This window comes from Pseudopodoces humilis, chromosome 1 (assembly GCF_049639895.1).
Source record: "Pseudopodoces humilis isolate 2021_Gansu_Grassland_sample_001 chromosome 1, ASM4963989v1, whole genome shotgun sequence".
Classification (NCBI taxonomy): domain Eukaryota; kingdom Metazoa; phylum Chordata; class Aves; order Passeriformes; family Paridae; genus Pseudopodoces; species Pseudopodoces humilis.
Genome location: NC_142200.1, coordinates 42,405,233 through 42,424,745, shown reverse-complemented (window position 1 = coordinate 42,424,745; position 19,513 = coordinate 42,405,233).

Genomic DNA, 19,513 nt, shown 5'->3' with positions numbered 1-19,513 from the left:
TGTGTGGGGCTCAGATGCCTACTGAGATTAAACCACAACAATCAGCTCTTCACATTGCTTACTTTTTTGTCTTTTGAGAAAGTTTGGCTGTGTGCTGCTGGCTTGTAAACAATGAAAATGATAAAGTTTTTTTCTGCTGGTAACAACCTCTTGAGTTCAATGATTTCTCAGCAGAGGTGGGTTGGCCTGTGGCATAAGATTCTTAGGTATATAGAGATGAGAATGACCTTTGGCAAACAGGCATTCACTGGGCAGGAGTGACAGCTTTTACGGGTATTACACCTGTGCTGGTGGTAAGAATAGCTCTCCTAGTTCACAGCCATATTTAAATGCATAGAGAAAGACTGTCACAGCATTGTGGAATCACCCAGTTGTCTCGCAGCCAGCCACTGTCAGGAACTGCATGAAATTCCACTGCTATTCCAATAAACAGAATTCTCCTCTACGAAACATCAGTATGTTGCATTCACAGTACTCCCTGTGAGATGAATGAATCAGTGTATGGAAACAGAGATCCTGCAGTAAGAGAACTTCAGTGTCCTCATTTTGAGGAAACATGGCAATAACCTAAGATGATAAATGGATCTGTAGATAACAGATACCCTTTAAAATCCTCATTTCTTTAAAAAATAAGAAATTCGGTAAAAAAAATTTCTTCAGCTCTGTAAATGCTCCTTTACAGCTCTTAGGTAAACTAATGAAGCCAATTTTATAGTGACTTCAAATGAAAATTATCCTTTAAAAGCAACAGGGAATGGGAGATGGGACAATCCCTTGCAATGATTTTGCTGGCTGGGAAATTGACATTTACTGAAATGGGGTTACCAAGGACACCAGTCTGCACACACAACTCAATCATTAGCATTAGTCTTACTGCCTTGAATGAAGCATCATTGAGCAGGACATGTTTTCAACCCCTGCTGTACATGAGGCACTTTTTAACATCAACTCTCTGGAATATCAGGACAGTGCATGCTGACCCAACTCGGGTAGTGCAGAGCACAACTTGAATTATGAAACTGGCATATAGATTCCTAGTGAACCCAGGTAGTTCTAAATGAGTAAGATGGACCAAGTTTCATGACTTACAATGAAATTTATATTCTCCATAATTACCATGCACATTTTTTTAAATACCTGATATCTGAACAGGTGCTGTCACATGGCTGCAGTACAGAAATGTCTGCTATGGCCACTCAAGATATTTCAAAAATTTATTGCTGCCTTTCAATTACCCCTGTGAATTCTATTCCTTATCTCAATTGAAAAAGAAAAGGCCACTGTGTCACTTGCTACTTTGCCAGATAAAAGCTGGCAATGAGCCATGGACATATGCAACAAAGTTGAGTGTAATCTCCTACCAAACGTCAAATACTTGATATTCTATTTCTTTGGCACAGTTATTCTTGGTGTTGACACTTTGTCTGTATATTGAGAGGTCGAAAGGAAGGATTACTTGTCAGTGACTGGCCATTAGTGGTGTCCACTTGTTACTATAGCTCTACTTGATAAAACAGAGGTTAATAACTTGAGAAGAGGTTACAGCATGGAAACCCCAACATGAGTACTGCCATATAGACATTATCTTGAAATCTAATAAAGCAATTTTGTTGGGTTTTTTTTGGGCTTTTTCTTTGTTTTTTTTTTTTTAAAAAAGTATAGAAGGTATTTTGGTAAATTCCAGTAATTTTTGCAGTGAATAAGAATGATAGCAAAATATTCTGTCAAAGGGATTAAAAATTCATAAGCAAGCAATATGAGGCAAAAATGTCATGCTTTAGGAGCTGATTCATGGAACTTCATATTTGGATAATTCTGGACATCATGTCTTCCTTATTCTGCTAATGCAAGCTAACACAAATGAGGCAAACACTTATGTATAATTCTATTATTTGAATTGAAGAAAAAACCAAGGTAATTTAAAATAATTTCTAAAAGAAAATTTTGATTGCCATTCTTAAAACCTACAGGAAATTATAATGCCATCCTGGATAGCTCTTACTTGTACTGACTCAATAGCATCTCAGCATATTTAATTTTCTCATACACACATGCATCTTTTTTTTTTTTCAGATTCTTCATCAATCCTTTTCATTGTCTTTTTCGTTTCTATGATTTCATAATGAACATCACTGCACATTTTTGATGTCAGAAAACAAGTTTTCTGAAAGACTTTATATAAAAAAGCATACATAATGTTTGAAATAAAAAAAAAAACAATTCCAAGATTTTTCTGGTCCTTGTCAGTTTAAAAATTGGTGTTTAAGTGCCAGGGAAAGACAACAGAATGTGTTGTAAAACCGCATCATTTAAAGAAATGCTAGCAAGAGGGCTTTCATTCTGTTACAGAATTTTGATGTTATTTTGAAAAGGTGGCTACTTTCATGGGAAGATAGTGACCTCTGGAGCAGAAAGAAAGAAATAATGTGCAAAGAAGCCACTGAAGTTTCACTCAGTAACCTGACAAAATCATTACTGAAGCATCTCCTAGAGGCTGTGCAGCCTTTGCAGACAATGCAGTGACTATATTTTTTTATGGGATAGATAATATTGGGGCATTCAGTTTGTAAAAACTCTCAAATAGAGTTTGCATGTCTGTTGTCTCTGCTTTTTAAAATATTACAAATATAAACAAATAATATGCTATAAAATCTTTATTAGAATCTAGCTTAACTTCATTGCTTAAACTAGTTGTCTGAATATTAAAAACTAGAGTTTCAAAATAAAATAATTGTTTTAAAATTATTGTGTTGCAAAGGTAACTTAAGTATCAGCTGCTCATTTAAGATCTTGGCAGGACACCCTAAACCTGAGTAACAAACAGTTAAATGAGAGCACAATAAAAGTCACAGATAATTTATCTGACATTTAAAAATTCTGTTGAAATGAAATATATAAATAAGACAAATACATATATATAAGAACATATAAATACGGTAACAATAACTCTATCTTCTTGTGATATGCAGTGCCAGCTTTTGAGGGAAAAAAAAACGCTGAAAAAAGAGAGGGTTTTAAAACAGCCTTTAAAATTATTTTAAATCTACTTCATGAGTTGTATTTTAGTAAATCTCAATATTTTAGCTGCATATAATATATTTTAGGACATTAACATGGAAAAAAGGCATACAACGTAAAAAAAATGTTACCAGCTTGATTTTTAATTAATATTTCAAACATACAGCACTGATAGAATGATGTGTTTCATAACTCAGAACTAATTCATGATAGTTCTTATATTATTTGTGTAATAGGCAATTAACTTTTTAACTTTAGAAGTATTTTGACATGAGTGTAGAGTTCCTCAAAATTGAATTCAAAATAAAACAAATTAAAAGAAACAACATTATGAATCACCAAAAAAAGACCCTTTCAGATTGTAAGTACCTTGAAAAAGAGATTGTACTCTAGCTTTGCATTTATAACATATTGTAGAAAATATATGGAAAACATAATAATTATTCCTCATTTCTGAACTTGAAGTAACACAGTATCCCTCCAGTTCAGGGGAAATCAATTTTAAGCTACCTGCAACTTTGTTCTACCTTGATTATTTAGACTGGCATCCTCCACATTAGGCAATTATCATAAAAAAATTATCAATATTACAATCAATAAATACCATAAGTAAATACATACATTAGGAAAAACATACATCATCACTAAAGAAAAATTGAATCTTGTAAACTTTTTTTGACAGCTTCTGATGTCTCCATATTCCGAAACAGATGTCATTGAAAAAAGTGAAGAGAATCAATGCAAATATCAGATATTGTGTGGCTTCTACTTTTCCCAGGAAAAATCCCACATGAAATCATTTTACAGAGTTAGAATTACATTCCATGTATGCTTCAGGGACATTTATTAAGGGATAACAGCATTATCCTCCCTGGCCTCTGTCAGCACTGAGTGCCTGTGTGTAGTGGTACAGGCGTGCAAAACGTAAAGCAGACTTTGGGACTTCCAGCAGGCTTCTGTTCTCTAAAAGGGCACCTACATAGTGAAAAGAAATTAAAAGAAACCTCTGAGTATGATCAGGATTTACCTTTTCATACATCCTCCACGGCTTTGTCCTTGGATTCAGCTTTTCTTCCAGCAGAGGGCTGTGTTTCTTCACAAAGTCTATTCCTCCCGAATCTCTCTGTTGGCTGTTTCTTACATATTTGGTTCTGTACCTGTGGTAGCTGACAGCTTTTACTATCAAAATGCCATAGTAGCTCCAAGGTATCGTAAACACACATTTCATATTCTGTTAAAAAGGTAATTAGCATAACATATTGTGAGTATCTGAATGACACCATGAATAACTAGTGAGATTAGGAAATACTTCGTCATGATGCTGAGGCTTGCAAAATTTTACTATAAGCTTCTTTGAAGGCCAAGGAAGGACATTGATGAAAAAAGATCACCAGATACTGCATTAGGGGTGGATCAGGTTTATAAACTCATACTTAGTTATCCCAGTATGTAAGTCAAGCAACTGTTGAAAGCTGGGGCGGTTTTGTTTTTATGAAGGCTATGAGAACACCTCGCCTTAAGGCATATGTAGAGAAGGCTATTATGACACAAGAACAGCTCTACCGAGGTTCCTAGCCTCCAGCTATGTTGATGTATGACATATGTTGGTGCAGGGGAAGAACAGGGCCAGTACAGATCCCACATCCTCTTCATACAAAAACTATTTTCAGTTCAGGAACACTTCCCAAACTAAACATGGTTTCAGGAAAGTTAAACTAAAGATACAAGCTCACAACCAACAAACAAAACATATTCTTGTTGTCACAAAAAACATATTCTTGTTGCCACACAGAAGTATTATCTTGTGACTGCCACACACTCAGTCTTAATACAGTTTGCTGCATTTTCTTTTCTGACTTTGGCATAAATTTCCTATGGGTCTTTACAAAAAAACAGGTGACTAGACCACTGGTTGCTGAATAGCAACATGTGTTTTATCTCATTTTGCCTAGGGAAAAAAAACCTTATTACAGGCGGTGTTCTGCAGAAGCTGGTGGGAAATTTATTGGTATAAAACTACAGAAAGTAAAGTAGGAATATCAGATGAGGAAAAAAAAATCAGATAATATCTCAAGAACAGTAAACTTTGCCATCAATTTGAGAGAGGCACATTTTACTGATGTAAAAACCACTCTATCTCTGAGAAGTAGCCGTGAAATATTCAGTGCAATCCCTTACCAGTCAATACATATTGCTGTGTTAACAAGATAAATCCAAAATTTGCAAAATTATTATTTATTTGCCACTAAAAGCTAGAGATATTGCAAGAATAAGTGGCTTTTCTATATTGTTCAAAGTGGTGCCTAACATTAAGATGAATAAAATGTGGTTTACATTGTATTTTTGTTCTATTTCAGAGAAAGTAATTTCTGAAGATTGGTCACATCAATGTAATTACCTGAGTGTGCTACAGGACATAGATGCAGAAGAAAGTAGGAATAATGGAAATCAAGGTAAGTCTGAAGAAATAACAGGATTCAGTGTTTACTCTGAATGGGTCATGCAAACTCTTAATTAAATCTCCTGGGTTTGTAATTCTTAGATTAGAGATAATTATAACACCTGTAAGGGTATTTTTCCTCAATTCCACTTTAGCATATGTTTTGTCTTAAAGATAATAGCATGAAAAGGTATAATCCTGAAAATTACAGAATTTACTCCAAGGACATGACATCATACTGACATAGGCTACTGCTAAACCAAGGGAGAAGAAACAGGTCAATTTTCACAGCTAAACTTAATACTGCTTTATTTTACCTTCAAAAAAATCCTGCACCATTGCTTACATTAACAGAACACAAAATGTGCTAATTGTATTCTGCAATTCTAAACTTTTGTTATTTAAAGGAAATGTTAAATACTCAAGAAAAAGCAACCAAAATGTATAGCAACACACAAAGGTAATTTACAGCTATATTATTGTAGGTAAGAACGTCAAAAAGTAAAAGGTAACACCTCTGCAGCTCAAATCTTGAGCTACTATTCTACTATGCTTGCAGTTCTTTGCAGTTCTTTATTTCTCTAAAATTGACCTTGCAGTGCCACAGATCCTGAAAGCATTCTCTAACCTGTCAACAATTTTTAGTTCAGGGTCTTTATTCAATCTCTTCCTCTATTTTTCAGGGCATCATAAACAGTCCGTAAGAGGCAGTTGCTTTTTAGATGAGCAATCTCTGCAGACTGGGAGCACCTTAACACAGGTTCTTAATTTCCTAGTCAAGAGTTAGACACTGACTAAAGCAAGCAAGCAGAAAAACAAACATTTTTTCTCCTATGTTGTTAGGGGTGTGAGCTATTTTAGACTTTGTCTTCAGGAATGGGGGTGGAAAGCATTTGGAACTAAAGGGCTGGCTCACCTCCATTACACTGTGATCTTCATGCAAGGCTTACCCATCACTAAAGGCAGCCATGGAGGACTCCTGCACTGCCACCTGCCACCACACTCTGGACTGTGAGATCTTTGTCAAAGACCTCTGGGCCATGTGCACCAGAATATACACGAGAACAACCTTGATTTTACATCCAGCAACTTACCGTGATAAATTATGCTACTTTCCTAAAGCCTGGGTTCAGGCAGTACCTGCTTTTGCCCATGAGCCAGAACAAAACCAGCAAACTGCTAAGTAGCTCCATTTTTTGGTTTTCCATTTTTTTTCTTTAATTTTATTTTGTAGACATCCTACAAAAGGTAATGAAAAAGTCCTCAGAATCTGGGGTTTTAAGGATACGTATAAATGGATATGTCAAATAATTTGTATTAAATATGTGAGAACTTTGTTCAAATTCATCACATTTAATTTTTCTCAAAACAAATAATTTATTTTTTATTTCTGGTTGAATCTGTAGTTTAACTCAAATTTATTACTTTATAATTATATTTCAGCTTCTCATTTCTTGCCCCAAACTAAGTATATATTCGTATCTTAAGTGTCTTGTCTACTCTTCTGTTATTTCTCAGAAAATGCTGACCATTTCATAATACTTCCCGTTCTTTCCCAGATATATATTCAAGTGTACCAAGTTCAAAAATGTAAATATTGTAATCCTTTTGCAGTAAACACAACTGTAGTCATATCTGGATTTTTACTCTTGGTAATGAGCTTACTGAAAAATTACAAATATTCTTCATTTCAATATCAGGACCTTTATGCAGGGATGCAAGGAGTTGCTGAAGCCTCCAAAGTGACATACAACCAATTTTCATGCCAAGCTTGTTCCTTCACTATTTCTCCAACTCCAAGGATTTTTCTTCCTCATGATCTGCCTTCAGCTGCTTAATTAGCTCAGTAACTTCCAATAGCAAAGCTTCTGCTTCCTGCTTCAAAGCTAACATCTTTGCAGTCTTTAAAAATACATTAGAAATATTTTTTTAATGAAAACTTAATCATATGCTTTTTAGTTGAGCTTCATTCTCAACACAAAGCTGGCCTGTTCACAGTAAGCACAATTGGTTACATTTCTGTCTTTAAAAATTGATTAGAATTGTTCCTTATGAAGGCTTAAACACAAGTTCTGAATTCCAGCTCCTTTCTCAGGATAAAGCTGACTCTTCACATCTATCAAGGCAAGCACAACTGGTTACAAACAACTTTCACGTTCAATAGGACTTTCCTCCAGCTTATTTCCAATGCAAAGCGCAACAGTAATGTGTTAATATAGATGGCACAAGATTTTCATCTTTATGTCTTTGCTTGGGTAAGTATTCTCAAAATAACAGTACAAGTTCCTAATTATCTCAATTTTGTCAAGAATAATTATTTAATTTTTTTAAGTAAATTTCAATTAATTCATTAAAGCCTTTGGACTTCTAAGAACATTCAGTATAATACCTCAGCAGCACTGTTTTACAGGTAAAACACCAAACAATCAATTCATTCTGTGACATTTGGTTATCAAAAATGCCTGGGATTTTCTTGGGTTTGTTTGTTTTGTTTGTTTTTTTTTTGGTAAAGATTCTTTGAGGTCATCATCCATTGCTCTGATCTACAAAAAATGGGAATTATATAAGCATGGGACCAAGACACTTCTCTTTTGATTCCACAGTCAATAATTACCTAAATTATTTTGATTGAAACCCACAAGCATTTAAAAGAAGGAAAACTACTTAAAATCTGGAGTGAAATTTTGGCCTTACTGCTATCAACAAAAATTTTATCACACAATTTACTGCAGATGGGATTGCCTCAGGCTAATAGTACTTAAAAGGTTGCACACTGGTTTAAAAAAATGCACGCAATCTCTTTAATATTTAAAACTTAATTAAAAAAATGCATATTCTGAGTAAAGATGCATACTATATGAAACAGAATTCTTTGTTGGTAGTATATTACAAATATCCTGTAACAGCAATGTAGTTATTTCTTTTACAAAAGAAACTAAATGGAAAAAAAAATTCTAGTTTCCAACACCCAACCTAACCAGTTTATTTGGTTCAAATCCAAGAGGGATTAAAATATAGCATGGATCTAAATACAGACATGTAAATTATCTTCTTGCAAATAGGATGACTTAACAGTACTTAATATATCATTTAAATGTATGTGACTTTCAGCTTGACAGATGATACACACAGATTTCAAAGGATACTCGCATCATTTACATAAGACATGGAGCAGGGAACAAAATTAATCTGCAAGCAAGAATGGGAAAGAAGTAACACAAGAAGTCAAGAACACAAGCAAATCATTGCAATGAGCACTTAAAAGGCTCATTAGCCTATTGGAGCTGAAAACCAGGGAGGAAAGATAATTACCACCTACTTATGCCCACGTGTGAGGCTTAAAGGGGCACATACAGGTCCTTCATATGCAGCTAAGAGGGAACAAAACCTGTGGTCACAGGGTGACATCCCACACACATCCGTAACTTGAGAACGCATAAATTTGAGAGAACTCTTGGAAAAATGCCACAAAAAAATCCCTTTGCCATGAAGATACAGCAGACAAAAAGCTTATGCCAAGAACAAACCAAGAGAAATGCTATTGAAGCCCTCCTAGGTCAACATAGAATACAACAAATAAGAAAAAAAGACCTGTGCAGTAATGGAAAACAGCCACACAATGGATAGGAAAATGGGGATCAGAAGAGGTATCAAATTAGTTACAGGAACAGCAGTTTGATAAACAAGAATTAAGTAAGTAGGCAAACACAAAATAACTCAATAGGTGTATCTGACATGAAGTAAAGCAGACAGGGAAATCCAGGGTTTGTTGAGCAAAACAGCCAGGACAGCAAGCTCAGGGCATGAGATACAAAGATTAAGAGAGGAGTTTGAAGAGGAGACTATAACTAGAACTACGCCATAAGGTACCCTGCATCATGACAAATTTAAAGTGACAGATTCAGGTTTATTTTATGTTCTGAGTTTCTGCCTTTAAAATATACCTCTATTGTATTGTATTACATGTCTACTGGACACATGGCCTGAAATAATTTATTATTTACAAATATTATATTAATATTATATTAAATATACAAATAAATTCATATGTAAACAATTAAAATCAAAACCCTCTATATTTGTAGTATAGTTATTTAATTCTCTATGCCTAATTCTTATTTTTAAGTGGATTAATGAAATATTCCTACTATAGCAACCCTACCTTTTCTCCTTTTAACTTGTAGCTATAATAAGGTCACCATCCAAAGACTTTAGAATATTTTAATTCAATGTATATTAATTAACAACAAATTAGAAGAGATGCGGAAAATATACACAAGACTAGCAGAAAATAATTAAGCTAACAATAAAATGAATGAGCATCTGGACCTGTCAATGCTTATCCAATTCACGTATATTGCTGAAAAATTATGACATTGAAATAATTTCACTGTTCTCACATTATTTTAAATAAAGGTGAATGAGGCAATATAATCTAGATGTAGTTCATGCACCTTAGATTTTTGTAGCATCTCTACTGCAGTTGCAGAAATTTCCCTACAGAGTATTTAACAGCATTTGTGGAATACTAATCTGAGACAGCTTTCCTGATGTGCTGCTATGATGACATTACTGCCGGTTTTGCAGATAAATTATTTAAAAATATAACTTGTCTGTGCGGGCAGCTACCAGATCTTCTTGCTGCAGTGTAGACATATGTAAAATTTATTAACATTTGGAAAACATTTTTCCAGTAAAAGTGAATTATTTAAATTACACTAATCATGTTCTCAGAGAGGTTAATGGGAAGAATTTACAACACTTTAAAATTATACATATATTGGATTGTTTCTTCCTCTACCTACCCATTTTTTTAAGCTCCCTTTATTCTTGTTTCTATTCATTTCTATGAATCCATATAGATTAGGAAAATATCATGTACTACAGGAAGAATCATAACATTTTCAACTTTGTCTTTCTATAATAATGAAACATTTCAATCAAGTAATCCTTAAGTAGTGTTCACGAAATAACATTGCATACTATAAATGACAGAAAATGGCACTCAGCTCCATTTGACACTCTATTCAAGATTAGTAACAAAAATTATTTTACAGATGATATCACTGAATCAGCTTGACTCTGACTCATTATGCAGGAGCCTATTAATCTTAATGATATATGGAGATTATATTATGATATTGTGCTATACTGATTGCAATAAAATATTTCCATTTGCCAAAACTGTTAAGTAGATGAAAAACATAATGACTAATAAATTAAATTCTCAGGCACTATTTTGGGGAGCACATATCATATGAAATTAAAATTTTTATTAAAATCAACATAGTAATCCTAATTAACTATATATCTGATCCTATAAGGATAAAAATGTACCACGAATGTCCCAGTTGAAAGCATTTTCCTCCTTTAATTCTAATTCTTTAATATGATGAAAAACTTTGTTAATACAGGGTAACAGAGTATTTACAAAAGCATATCTGTGTTGCCTTGTGGGGATCCACTTATTCTTGTCTGGAGAAAGATAATTCTTTCTAAGGCTACTAAGCTTCATCTGCAGGCTGATATCAGATTTTGTCATACCTGATTTTCTTCCTTTAATTTGCAACTTTGCTAGCTTTGGTCTTGAAAATGACTAATGCAGACTTTAACAGCTGCGTCTATTACTTTGCACACAATTTGCTCTCTTACTGCTTTTTTAATGCAATGTCAACCACAAGGAGGGAGATTAAAAAATGCTTGAAGAATATGAAGGAATCAATTCAAAGAAATGAGATATGATAAAGAGGGGTAGGGTCAAAATAAAATTCACTGTAACTAATTTCACATAATTAATCCCAAATGAATCAATTCTTATGATTTTGCAATAGTCCTCAGCAAGGATTTTGTCCAAACAGAAAAAATATCACAATCCAAAAAGGCAAATGTGGCAGCTACTATAAAAACACCCAGAGCAAAATGGAAAAGGTCACAAGGACTTAGAGACAAGCTTAGACTACTCTTATGTACACAATACTTAGTTCCAGCAAATGTTTGCTTCCACCTTATGAAGGGGTGAAGTTTCAGAACAGTAATTCTTGTGATGGGAATTTAAAGCTGCATGACATAAATGAACTGTTTTCTGAGAACATGCGGATTTCAGAAGTATGTTTTCTTTAAACTCTGTTAGCCTTACAGCTACATAAATAAATGATGCTGTGTCACACTATTGAATGTTAACTATTGAGTTAATACACAGCACAGGAATTTGATTGCAGAGGTCACTAATGAAAGGTGAACAGATACCAGAACAAGATACTGAAACCTCGCACTAGAGCTATTAAAAAATCTAAGAAGCTGTCCTACAAACTTGAAACATTAACCTAATTAAGTTCAGAGGGATACAATGCTTCGATGTGCCTTGGAGATGGACCAAAAATAACAACAGTAATAGAGATTAAGCAGCAAAAGAGAACCAGACAGCCTTCATATACAGTCTGTATATTTGTTTGCTGGGTTTTTTTTCAAAGAACAATCTCAGTTTTTTAATTAATTTAAGTGCCAGCCTAAAACATTAACAGCCTGTACGTTACATAAGGCTCTTTTGACATATCTTTATCATAAACAGATGCACTGGAATGGCAGAAATGGTTTGCAATATTTTGTTTAAAAACCCAGCCCACAAAAATGGATAACAGAATCCATTTTCTAGACTCTTGCTCTGCCTGCTTTTAGAGCCAGAAACCTTCACAGGATGCCTGCACAGCACAATCCTAACAAAGCCTACATAGACTTTGCCCAACGCAGAAGTTCAGATTTTAAGACCATCATTAATTTCACTAGTTGCTTCTACTGTTATGTAATTATATTGATTCTGTTTACATCACTAGAGCAACTAACAATATAGCCACTTTAAAAACCCCCTAGATTTTTGAAAAGCTTTAATTAAAAAACATTGCTCTTCTACTGCTTTGGCTTTCCTTGGTAAATAAAAGCAATTTTATATGCAAGTCTTCTAATCCCTTTATAAAAGCAAGCTGGAAGTATAAAGTGGAATACATCAGTGATAAGTATTAGGTATATTTTCAGATGTTAGAAAATCTATTTTCATTTTTTCTACTAAGGGAAATGCAGCAACTAAACAGTTGATGTCATTACAAATTACAGACTGGACCCCATTTAAGTAATGAAATTACAGCTAAAAAGCAAATAAGAATGAAAACAACCCAGTTTCAAACTATGTGACCTGACTTTTTAAATTATACACATTTTTAGGGATCCTTTTATAACTAATACTAACCGTAAAAATGTGAAAACAAAATGGATAACCTATGAGATGAATTTCAACTAAGAAACTATCAGTGGAAGGGAGGTTCATAAGCTCGTAGTCTGCAACATTGTCATTTCAGTGGACAGGATATATGTAAGAGAGGAAAAAAATCTACTTATTTGCATGTAAATGTATAACTCAAATTTACTACAATAAAAAACCCATTTTATTTATTTATAATTTACATAATTCAGAAAATTATACTGGCTGAAAACTTAGGTAGTTAAATCTCAGGACCACAAATTGAGGTAATTTACCAAAATACTTTATCACCTTTCCAGGAAGACACCTTTTGGATGATAGAATTAGCATATTAGAAGTTCCTAGTAAATTATAGCTTCCAACTGAATTATCAACCTACAAAAAATGATGAGTAAAAAAGCAAAAATTCCCCACACCTTTATTACAGTCTCCATCAACACAGAATATTGGAAAAAAAAAATCAGCTAGATCATAGCTTTTAGCAATTTCTATTCTTTTAATAATACTATGAAAAAATAGAGGTGTGTTTATTCCGAGCTGTCTGAAATGGAAAATTGTTGCCTAAGAGATCGTCAGAGAAAACAAAGAGCAAGATCAAAATATGCACAAAATATTCGTCACACCTCAGTTTATTGATCCACCAAACTCAAACTCAAGCCTGTTCCAAAGAAATGTTGGAGGAGTGGAAGCATGCCAAGCTTGCCAGAAGAAATGCTGAATCCATGGCTGACCTTTGCCACTCACTCCCACACACTGCAGTGCAGACAGAATTATTGCTCTGTTACCATAACAAGCTAACTGGCTGGCAGGCTCTGGGCAATACCAGGAAAATTAAATACCTTTCAAACTAAAGCTATGGAAAAGGTATTTTTGATATATATTTATAATACATATTACAAAGCTTCAAGTCACCATATTTTGAACTATACAGCTCTCCCCAGGAAATTATGGAAAATTAATTACATGAGTCATTCTCGCATGTCATTTGCACATTAATAATTTTTTTTTCAAGTTTGGTGCCTTTTTAAATTTTATGAATCGATTCTTTTCAATGGCAGGATTCATGTCAAAGAAATGCACTGATTTGTTAAGCAGAAATTTTTAACTGTCTTTGTGACAGGATGTCAGCTTCTTGGACTCAGCAAAGTGAAATTGGAATCTCCTAAAGGCTCATCCTGACAGTCAGACCAGATGGACCATACTAGCTCCAACAAAGAGTACAAAAGAATCAGAAATTCTTAGTAAGCAAAAGAAAAAAAAAGTATTGACAGACGGAATGGCCCTAGAGAAAGGAGGAAAAATGAGAAGAATACTACATATGAAAGGACAAAATCCAGGAGAAAAGCTTAGGATTACAGTTTCCATTTGTTGCTCCTTACAGAGCCGGTAACATACCCAGGACAATGTATGAACAGACTATTACCTGATATGCAAGCATGTGTTAAGAAAAAGGTGAGAACATCACCTGCCTGACAAGCAATCAGTTACACAACACAATGATGAATTCCACTGTGTAAAACAATACACTGAGAAAAAAAGATATTGGACAAATCCACAGTTGTTGACAAAAGCATAATTTCAATACGAGAAATGAAAAAAAAAACCATTAGTCAACACACAGCTCACTTCATGTCTGTTGACAATCTTACCCTCAATATGTATAAATATTACACTTTTTTGGTTCACAGCTGCAGCTATCAAAATGCAAAAAGAAAAAAATAAAAAATATTGTCTTACAAAAAAAATAAGACAAATCCAGTGAGTTAGCACTCGTAATTTTGTACCATATAGCTCTGACCTTAGGAAATTGCTATTCTGCACAGAATTCCAACATTTTCACTCCAATAAGTATAATCAGTACTTTAATCATTTTACTACATTATCACTTTTAAGTAATTTCATGCAACTCTATAAAGAAGAAAAAAAAGGAGTTGTGAATCTTTCATCAGATTCACACATTTATATATTTTTCAAAATCTTTGTACCTCATCTTATTATTAAATATAAATATAACTAGAGCAAACACATACAACATTTTAATTACTTTCTTGGTACTTTAATGTAGCAGAAATAATAATTCAGCTGCTAAAATTAATTTACAGTACCAACATCTTAAACAGAAAAATAAGAAACTAAAAAAAATTATTAAAAGCAAACTCTGTGATAAAAATTTTCCAATGAAAAAGAACAGCACCCAGATATTAGTATTTCTAGCCACCTAACAAAGCTAGTATTGCTATTCTTCAATCATAAATGCCATTCCCAAAGCAGTACCTTGGGATATTCATAAATATGCTTCATAAAAAGTTTATTCTATAAGAACCTTTTTCCCATCAATTCCCATACTTATCCCTTCACCAAAGTCTAGTTCACCATGAAGAAAACAAAGTGAAAATTGAGACAGTCTCATAGAACAATTAGATATGGCTTAATATTTGTTGAAAATGCTCTCATTGATTCCTCCCTCACTGTGACTATGCCATTCAAATTTCTTGTCCTTCCACAAAATCCAGTTAGCCTAAATAGGAGTAACTAATCACAGTTAAAAGAAGCTAACATTCCATGAACTATCACCACTTTATGATTTCCTGGTGTCCAAATGTTCACTTTCTGAAAATGCAGAAAGTGAAAGTATTTTACCATTTGATTTTAGGTTCCTAGAATTCACTGCACAATTTTGCCTGTCCTAAAGTGATTCAGCAAATCCTTTTAAACACTGAAATGCTACCCAGGTTTACTTCAGAATACACAGAAGAAGATTAATCTACCTGAAATTCTTGCCTCAAACTACATTTGGTGCAGATATTCTAAACAGTACTTTGTGTTTTTGAAATAAAAATGTTAAGCATTAAAATCTGTTATGGTGATAGTCTGGTCTCCCACTTGAAAACAGGCCTTCATGTAGAATTTTGTAGAGATTAAGATAAACCATTAACTGTAAGAAAACTATTGGAATTACTATTAAATCAACAAAGAACAAGAAAAGGTTGTGCTTTCCTCCTTTTGCAGGAGCAAGATCCCAATAACTACTCCCTTACTAGCCACTCTAAGCTTTAAGCAAGGAATTATGATTAAATAATGTACTCTCACAAACTTCTAATGATATACAAAAATAAAAATACTACAGTTGACAACTCACTGCTGTCATGCAAATATCTGAAATAGTTCTGTATCAAAATTAATTTGATTTTTTCTCAGTATTCCACTACTCTTGTTGTTTTTTCCAGCTAGACAATCTGCACTTCAAATAAACTTAACACATATTCTTCTTATACACACCTTAGTGCAACTCTGAATTCTAAACAAACAAACCAACCCACAAAAAATGGATTGTGAGTTGACAATGACATAGGATGAAAATCAAGAACACTGAAAATTTGTAATACATAAGGGTACTAAATCCAGGTATTCTGTGCCATAGTCATGAATGTCCCACTTTTCTTTCTCTACATATTCTTGAGTTCCACTACTCTGTCATGATTTGGAAAAGAGGAATTATACTTCTGCCAAGTTGTGTTGAGAAAATAAATACCTTAAGACTGAGATCATATCTGTGACTTGGGTTCACATAAAACATATCTCTGACTAGAGATGGTACTTAATCTTTTGTCTCAGTGTCCCTCCTCACACATTCCAAGACCAGAAACCAAACAGAAGAGCTACTGTCTTCTTCCTCATTCTTGTGAGGTCAAAGAGACCTGACAGTAGCAGGAGTGAGCTTCATGCTGAAGCAGAAAAATGTGATACAATTGTTAGAAATGAGCATTCAAGATACCATTACCACATAACAATGTTCATGCTACTAAGCATGTTGGTTATTTGATCTATCTCTTTACACATAATTAAAATATCATGTAGTGTCACACAATATTTTTTAAAATATTATTAAATCTTAAATCTGCCATCTCCTATTCTATTGTATATGTCTAAATGAAATACAGTGAATTTTTGTTACCATAGTAACCACAGAACTGAAGAAATTTAGTTTTGGCATAATTGCTGCATATGTTCAAAAAATCACATCTCTTATTCTGAGCATTAGGAATGAAGATACTTCTTAACTCCATTTTTTAAAAATAGAGTAATGAAGAAACAAAAAATGAGATTGAGTATTTATAGACATAACATATTCTTGTTTAATTCACTCATTTGCTTTTCTTTTATAATTAGAGTATATTTTGTTGCATTCTATTAAACCATTAGCTAAGTACTGTTTAAGTTATCTTTCTATGTTGATAATTAAGCCAGTTCTGTTGTCATCGTTAAATTCAAATTATTATTTTAGAATAATAAATATGTTATTAGTCAAACATCCAAGAAGAGCTATAGAAACTTTAGCAAAAATAAACACACCCAACAGCCTGGGATGCACTTATTTTGTTTTTATAATTTGCAATGAGGTTCACATTGAATAAGGATAAATTTATGTGTGTCTTTAGTTTCAAGAAATAGTAGAAAAGGAAAAAGCACTCTAGGCATGCTGACACTCAGCCTTACAACAGCATAATTTTCTCAGCAGCATTAAAAAACATGCACTCAGCAGGAACAAATTAACTCAATTCAACCCGCCTATGAGTTATCTACAAATTCCTTTCCACTTCCTTATCAGCTCCCAGAATGAATCTTAAATGTCTCATAAAATCCCCACCCCAAAACAATCCCATAACTCCATGGGACAAATGAACAGTAGGATAGGAGAATTTCCTTTTTTTTACTTCAGAACTGGAATTCTTTCAACCTTTCCCTTCTCTAGTTTTGTTTGCTTAATAATGTAGTACTGCTTATGTTGCTCCAGAGCTACTTTATACTTACCAACTTTATTATCATCATTACCTTTCATTTTAATATTCAGAAATACAAACAAAGGTAATTTCAGAGAGTTTGGTAATGCAGGACAGATAAAGAGAAAAATAAATCACAGTTAACATCAGCAAAGATCATCTCTGCTTGAAAACTTTAAGTCTTGGAAGATTAAAAATTTTTCTTAAGCCATCCCTTACATTGAACAAAAACCTGCAATTATCCAATACATTGTAACAAAAAAATGCAAAGCAGAATTCCAAGAATTTGTTTAGCACACAGTGTAATGCTTCTAACTTGAAGTACCAACAAAATTAATTTTCATTTTCATTTTCAGTTTACCTTATCTCCTCAGACCCTCCCCAGCACGAATGGAAATGGACCGAGTTTTTCATGAACTTGAGGAACTGATCCATGAAAATTTTGAAAGATACAACAGGCTCTTAAAAAAAACCAACAAAACAAAACCAAAAACAATAACTACAAGAACAACAACAAAATTATTATAAACCAGGATGGATGAATGAAAGGTCGTATGATTTGAAATAATTATGTTTTTAACAATATGTCTAACGGCTGTTGCAAATAACAGAGAAACAACACTAAACAACGCTAAAAAATGCTAAAAGGATTTTATAATATCTCCATGACCATTAGAATCAGTGAAGCCTGGTTTTGCAGAGATACATGTGCAATATTCCCTCGCAGAATCCCACCGTCACTGACCCTATTGTCAGTAAGCCTGACCAATTTAGCTTCCCCTGGTATTCCTTTCTGGGCATGGATGTAGGACTGTTTTGGAGTTTGGCTGGCTATTCAAGACATGTCAATCAGGCAGCTGACTGCTACCCTACAGAACACGTACAAGCCTAACTCATAACTTCTTCCTTTCAGATAAGGAAATAACTTGGCCTGCCAATTTTCATGAAACTTGGAAGAATTTAACATCTTTGAGGCTCCTAGCCATCTGTCAAATCTGGGTGGAAGAGACCAAAGCTACCAGAGTGCAGGCACTGGCAGACCATATACAATGACAGCATATACTTTGTTTTCTTAGATATACAAAAAACACCCCTCTTTACTTGGAGAGTCCCTACAGTGACTGCTGTCATTTGCTTCATCACCTTTCCATCACACCATATTTTGTCAGGACCTTAAACTTTACTATTTCATCAGTAAAACACATGAAGGTAAAAGAGCAAAGGATCAAACCTCATACTAAATCTCATACTAAAAACTAAAGAAAAATATAGGAAAAAAAGAAGACAAAAACAAGTGAGAGAACAAATCATGGGATGCTGGCAATAGTAAAGAAAAGCAGGTGGGATAGTTCATTCAAGGTATGAAAGGTGCTTGCAAGCAAACCTAGAAAACATACTACACGGAGTAAATACAAAGATACAAAGGTGGCAAAGTAAATCACCGCTATAGGGAAAAAAAAGAAGAGACTGAAAAAGCCTACCTGCCAAAGCTGGAACGGGACAATACAAATACAATACAAGTGACAGAGCATCTGTAAGAATAAAGAAATAAATTGATTACTTAATTAAACATTTACAGAATTCCATGACAGAGAAGGAGGGGTCAAACCAGTTTGAAAAATTATTTTCTCTTTAGTGATAACAAAAGTGTAGAAGAATGTTCAAACAGACTCCATTTGCAAAATAATGCCTCAATGGATTGAAAGATCTAAGGCAATTTCAACTAAATTGTAACCATTTCTGAGACATGCATGTCAAATCTTTTTTACTGCCTTTTACTGATAGTTTCTACCAGATGTCTAGGCAAACTTAAACCATGCTTTTTAAACTAATGTATAATATACTCTCCTTGTCACATCTGTATGGACACAGAAAATAACAGATTGTATTCATTGTGTAAAAAACTTCCTAAGGATTTGAGAACTGCTATTATTTTCTTTCTCTACGCTAAACATACCAAATTCTTCTAAGTTTTTGCATACACACCCTCCTACCCCAGAGATTATGCTTTCCAACTTTTTT